Source organism: Contarinia nasturtii, unplaced genomic scaffold (genome assembly GCF_009176525.2).
Source record: "Contarinia nasturtii isolate CC-2019 unplaced genomic scaffold, AAFC_CNas_1.1 Cnas_scaffold_473, whole genome shotgun sequence".
Lineage (NCBI taxonomy): Eukaryota > Metazoa > Arthropoda > Insecta > Diptera > Cecidomyiidae > Contarinia > Contarinia nasturtii.
In genome coordinates, this window is record NW_022197826.1 from 93,603 (window position 1) to 100,050 (window position 6,448).

The 6,448-nt window shown below is 33.0% G+C and overlaps 2 protein-coding genes across 6 annotated transcripts in view; one reads left to right on the plus strand and one right to left on the minus strand.

The window, feature by feature from the left end:
• Nucleotides 1–6,448, minus strand: part of LOC116338962 (protein scylla) — a 50,912-nt gene that overhangs the window by 23,140 nt on the left and 21,324 nt on the right. The gene's annotated exons all lie outside the window — the stretch shown is intronic.
• LOC116338961 overlaps nt 1–6,448 on the plus strand; it is a 50,660-nt gene that overhangs the window by 506 nt on the left and 43,706 nt on the right. For 2 of the 3 annotated variants that reach the window (XM_031764553.1, XM_031764551.1), the window contains exon 1: nt 298–670. The gene's annotated coding sequence lies outside the window, so the exon portion shown is untranslated. Of the gene's footprint in view, nt 1–297; nt 671–6,448 lie in introns of those variants that run through there. The other variant, XM_031764552.1, reaches the window with a different exon arrangement.

Here is a 6,448-nt window from a genome sequence, read left to right on the forward strand (position 1 = left end):
TTCAATTAATAACGAAGAACCGCCAACTAGGATATTCCACACACACTAAAATTTAAATGCAATAATCTAATTTCGGATGTCTTTGGATTGGAGCAAATAAAGGTCTTTTTTATTTGGGCCAAATTACGCAAAACAGAATAATCATTTTTCTTTCAAATGCTAAGAGCGTAACATGAAAAATTGTACAAAACCAAAACTCACTAAAGTGTCATTCGTTCGTGTTTTTTTTGCTTGCTCAATGTACTCTCATGGGACAATATTAAGCAAGAGTGCATTTGGGATTGCAGAAATCGAGAAATAAAAACGAAACACGAAATTCTATTTAAATGTCATAAAGTGTAACCAAACAATTAATCGAATTTTATTAGGGTTCTAAAGCAGCGCACATTGTTGGGTGATCAAAGTGCAAGCAGCGCGCATCACTGACTCGCATGGGCACAAAAAGAGAAATTATAGCATGACAAAAGCAGGCAGACAATCGGAATTAAAAAAAAAACATACTAGTCACTCTGTGTATGTTGCCCCATTGTTTTTTTTTTCTTTCATTCGTTATTATTCTCTCTAGCTCAATTTAATAAAGGTCGCCCTCTTCAATATCCAACAAATAACCATTTCCGCTTTCATGATAGATGAACACAACGTTTTTTCATATTGTCTGGTGTCGATCATTGTGAGTAATATCCAAAGCTTTTATGGTCTTTTTTAGTCACAAAACACATTGATGTAGATATTATTTTCTCCCGTTTTTTTATTATTATTACTGTTCTCTATTCTTTGTCATCGTCATTCCTACTCCCGCAAATCCAAATAATCGATTCACATATACACAGTGTATGTACACATTGTTTGTTCGGTTTGCTGCACACAGGAAAAATTAAATTGATTTATTTTTGGCATCGCGTAACTAACAAAGTCAAAGTTTCAATCGCAACAACATTTGTGTGCTTTTCTCTATGTATGTGTGTGCGCGCTTATTCTTGCTTCTGTTTCGCTTCGGTATTATGATTTGTTGTGTTCATTCTTTTTGCATGTGTCTTGGATAGATTGTGTCGAAAGCAAAAATAAAAATAACGGCAAGCAATTTTACGTTATTACAAACCATACGAAAATATTTTCATCATACAATAAATGTAACAAAGCTAATTCTCATAGAGCGCTTTGAGTGGCTCTTTTTTTTCATCAACATCTCCACTATCATCATAATTTCTTATATTAAAGGTCGCACAATTTGCTGTTATTGTGGAATTCGTTTAAATATATCCAATATCAGACGAAGATACATGCGTCAAATAATATAAAAGTTGAAAGAAAATCCAACGGAGAAATTTGTTTTGAATTAGTTTTGTCTTTTTTTTTGATTCACATAGTCTTGAATGTTTATTTTTTGAAGGTAAATAGCATTAATGAATTTTTATTCTTCTTGTTTCATTAGGAAAATATAAAATAAATTTAAATGTTTGAAAATAAAATGAAAATAATTTAAATTGGAATGAAAAAAAAATTAAAAATGTTTTCAGTATTGAACACAGAATGTTCGCTTGATACAGTCGACACGTATCCACAGTGTCACATCAGTGCATGATTTGCAATAAGCTATATGACTACTTGTGCAGAGTATGTGATTTTCAAATGAACCGTCGCACATTTTCTGCATAAAAAAACTCTTTGATCGTTGTTTAGTCTCTTTCAATGTACAAAATCGATTAAATATTGAAAAAATAATACAAATGATCCCAAACCTGAACGTGAGAGATGAATTTTGCTTGTGTTTTTTACATCGCAATGCTAATTTTTTTCTACAGCAAAAAATCACCACAAATTGAATCAATATCAAACCAGATTAAGTTTTAAATCTTTCATTGGATATTTAACAATAAAATAAAAACATGAAAAAAGTTTAATAATTTTTAAAAAAAAGTTTATACACGCAAAATCATTTTACACTGAACTTGCAAAATCAAAGTGTAAAATGACGATTCACACTGGGAAGAAACAACTTCAGTGTAAATGGGCGGAATACAATGAACACATTCATGTTCACACTGTTCAATTTCTCTGAGTAATGTACACGAAAAACCTTATCCAAATTCTGTTGAAACCAGATTTTAAATATATATATATATAATATTTGTGTATCATTTGTTCAAAAGTGACAGTTGAATGGACAGTAAAAGTGACAGCATTCGTTTGACGTCTTTCGATTTCAAATTTCCATTCAACTGTCTGGAAACATGTAATTCCAATATTGTTTTGATCAATGTTTCTGAAAAATCCACAATAATTATTATACACAGTGTAGAATACACAAATATTTATTTTTTCTCAGCACGCGATTTTTTATTACATTTTTTACGATAAGTATAGGAAATGCGTATTTGTTTCGAAGTTGCTATTTTATGTGTCGCCATCTATTGGTAAATAGTTGGAACTACTTTCTTACTAAAGTGTCATACAATTGCTAAGAGACCCTATAGTTTATATTCGGGTATTTTTTGATAATTAATTGTTCTGGAAGTAGGCTTTGGTGGATTCTCAGGATCATCAGAACCGCTCCCAGTTCTGCAAGTGGGTTTTGGTGGATCCTCTGGATGGACCAGACCCTGGTTTGACAATGCCCTGGCTCATCCTAAGGGTCTACTTCCAGAACTTGGAGTGGTTCTGATTATCCAGAGGATCCACCAAAGACCACTTCCAGAACACAGACACTTCGCATATCGGCCGATATCGGTGGATTTTTGGCACAAAATAGTGAAATCGGTAAAGATTTGCATTATTTGTAAAAATTTGCATTATTTGATATACTGTTGTTTATCCGTTGAATTCTGGAAAGAAAATCTTACTTGAAAGCCCCTAGGAAGAGCCATAGAGCAAACGGGCGTTCTCTCTAGCGTCAAACGAAATAAGCCAAAGCCAACTTAGCTCCGATTATATTTTAGTTATACTTGGTTTATGGGTTGGATGGGAGTTTCAAGGTGAAGCGAAAAACTTTCGTCATGAAAAGGTGAAATGTACATGTGACGCATTTACCTTTGCTCTTTTCGTCTCTCGTTCACTAATAAAATCAATCGGTTTTGACTTGTAATTTCTTCATTTAAAAACATGTATAATGGAACGAATTATTTTGATATAGCAAAAATAAATCCAATAACATAGCAGCCAAAGAAAACTCGCGACGACCATGGGTGTCTTACACGAAATAACTCAGAAAATTCCATTTACTTCGAGCCATGAAATACCACCACACACGCAAAGGGTGACCGCACTAATTCCCGAAACATATTTCCCGAAATACATTTTCCCGAAATTGCAAAAAAGGCCTTTTTCCCGAAAAGGATATTTTCCCGAAAGACACTTTCCCGAAAAAACTTTTTCCCGAATTTTTTTCCGAAAAACCGCTTGACAATTCTATACCAAATTGCTCAATTTTTTCAAAGTTCTTTAACTCTGGTTAAGATTTCTCATGAACTAAGTCTGATGAAGTTTAAGTGAATTATCCTTAAGAAAAGAGTGAAATCTTTTACGAATCCTGAATCAAATTTAATTGAAATAAAAATGGGAGAGATTGCGGTCGTTCGGTATTGCGTTCCATTTTTCCACTCCCATTTTTCCCAAATCCTAATTCAAATTGAATTGAAATAAAAATGGGAGAGAGTTCTTCTAAGAACTCTTTCCCATTTTTTTCCGAACCCCAAGCTTAATAAAATAAAAATAAAAATGCGACTGAGTGCTTAGAACACATGACCTAACGAGAGCTTGAGAAAGAAGTGCTCATCGAGAAAGTGTTTTATACTATTCCGGAAAAATATCAGAAAAAAATTAGGAACATATGCTATTCCGAAAAATAATCACTATTCGGGAGAAAAAAAGTGGTGGAAAAAAATTGGGAAAAAATTCCGAAAAAAAATTGGGAAAAAAATCGGGAAAAAAAAATTCGGAAAATGTCGGGAAAAAAATTCGGGAAAACATTTTTCGGGATTTCATTTTCGGGAAAATGTACCGTTCGGGAAAAAAATTCGGGAAATCAACTTTCGGAAAATTGTATTTTCGGAAATCATTTTCGGGAAAAAATTCGTTCGGGAAAATGTATTTTCGGGTAATTGTGCGGTAATCGAATATCAAATGAAAAACCTCTATCGAGGTAGAGAACGAGTGACGAAGCCTACATTTGAAACACAAAATTTCTGATATCAATTTTGTGACGAAAATAGTTGGTAGATATTTTTTCTGTGTACTGTGAATATAAACTTAATATACATTTGTATATTCGAAACGTTGCAGAAATTCTCTTCTTTTTACTTTGAGTTCATACTGACGCAATCAAGCAACGTTCCGAATTTACAAATGCATATTAAGCTTATATTCACAGTACAAAGAAATATCTACCAACTATTTTCGTCACAAAATTGATATCAGAAATTTTGTGTTTCAAATGTAGGTTTCGTCACTCGTTCTCTACCTCGATAGAGGTTTTTTATTTGATATCAATAGTTTTGTAAGCGCTATTTTCCGAGTTAAAGATTCAAGACCCATGGATTTGAATATTTTTCAAATACAATGAAAATATGGATTTTTAGGTTATTTTTGGATCAAAATGATATAAATTGTGGTTCATAATGGGGAAAAGTGGTTTTTTCTGTGGTGTGTGATATGCATATTTTTTTTATCCTCGACTTGGGGCTTAAATTGATGAAATTTTCAAGAGAACCCATGCAGTCTTCTTCGAGAAAGTGACCGTTATGTGTCCGGCCAGACGGTCAAATTTTGATTTTTGACCGATTTGGCCACCTGAACTTGAAATTTTTAAGTCGTAATGGGCACTATTCGATAGCTTACTTTAAGACCTTTCCAACGAATATGCATATGCCTTGGGTAAGTCAAGTATAGCTGCCACAGCGATTGTTTGAAAAAATCAGACAGGCCAAACCGTGGCCGAGATGTCAAATTACAAATGTCATTAGTTGTCCCTATCGAAATCTGCTTTCAAGCAAGTTATATATTAATTATTGTATTACATTTTGTACGAGACTTATTTATTCAGAAATATAAAAAAAGAATGTGAATGTGAACGAAATAGATGAAAAAAATTAATATCGCGACGAATTATGTAATAAAACAAATATTGTAATTCAATTACTTAGCGGCTAGTGTGATTTCATACGTCTATACCGCTGTACAGCGGTACCAATATATACCGACACACAAAGGTCGACTCGCTTTGGATAAAATTTCTATTTGTTACACCTAATGACGGCTCATCATTTTTGTTTTTATTTCATTAATAAAACTAAATTAAAATTGAAATTAAATTAAGTGAGTTTTTTACGAATGCGATTGCGTGGTTTTATTGTTCTGCTGTGCAGCAGCAGCAGGAATGTATTGAGGTTAGGTGTCCTCCTGAGTCAATTTTATTGTATTATTTTTTTGTATTATTTTTTTGTAGTTCTTTTATTTAATGCACGTTTGAAAAATTAACAAAAAACAAATTAGGAAAATTGATTTATTGCTTTATTTTATTCAAAATATTTTCATTTATAAGTTTCATCGTTGTTCCAAATTTTCTGATATTTGTATCAAATGTGGAACAAAAGAGTATCATATAGCGAACAGAAAATTTGGAACAACGATGAAACTTATAAATGAAAATATCACGGGGGACGGCAGTCCCCCAAGTGACGCAATACCCCTATACATATGAAATATGTATATTTTGCGTCACTCTATATATACGTTAAAGAAATGAAAATCGATACCGCTGACTTTTGGAAAGGGTTTTTTGCATATTTTAGTGGTGCTCGGGCACCAAATTAAGAATCCGCAAAAAAAAATTAAAAATTTAAAAATTTGGCCGCCAGGGGGCATTTTGAAAAAATCGCTGAAAATTCATTTTTTTCGATTTTTGACCACCGAAATGATTTTTTCGATTTTTTTTTTGGCCATATTCGGAATTCAGGGAGTGCGTAGATAATGTTAAAAAAAAAGATCATCATGATCGGTTGAAAAGTGGCCGACATATGGTCAATTTGCCAAAAATGGCCAAAATCCTCGAAATTGGCCGGTTGAGGTGTTTGTATGTCTATCCGTAGTTTCTTTTAAATTGTGTATAATTATTTTTTTTCGAAAGTAGACTGAAAGTTGAGCAAACTAATTTCTCAGTTTCAAAAAATTCGTTGCGTAAGTGGTTTTGGTCTGGGGTCGAACATTTTTGGGAGGCCGTTTTTGAGTTTTTCATCAATCACACATTTTTCTGGCCATCTGTAAGGTACCACAATGATTTATACGTCGTTGGAAAGGTAAAAGACTCACCTTTCTGGATCCGAAGTCAGAATGGAAAAATTTTCAAAACTGTCCGCCAGGTGGCGTGTTATATGACATTTTCGGCGAAAAATGACCATGACTTTTTTCTAGGGGGTAGACACTATAGATCTACTGTAATTATCTAATAAAATCA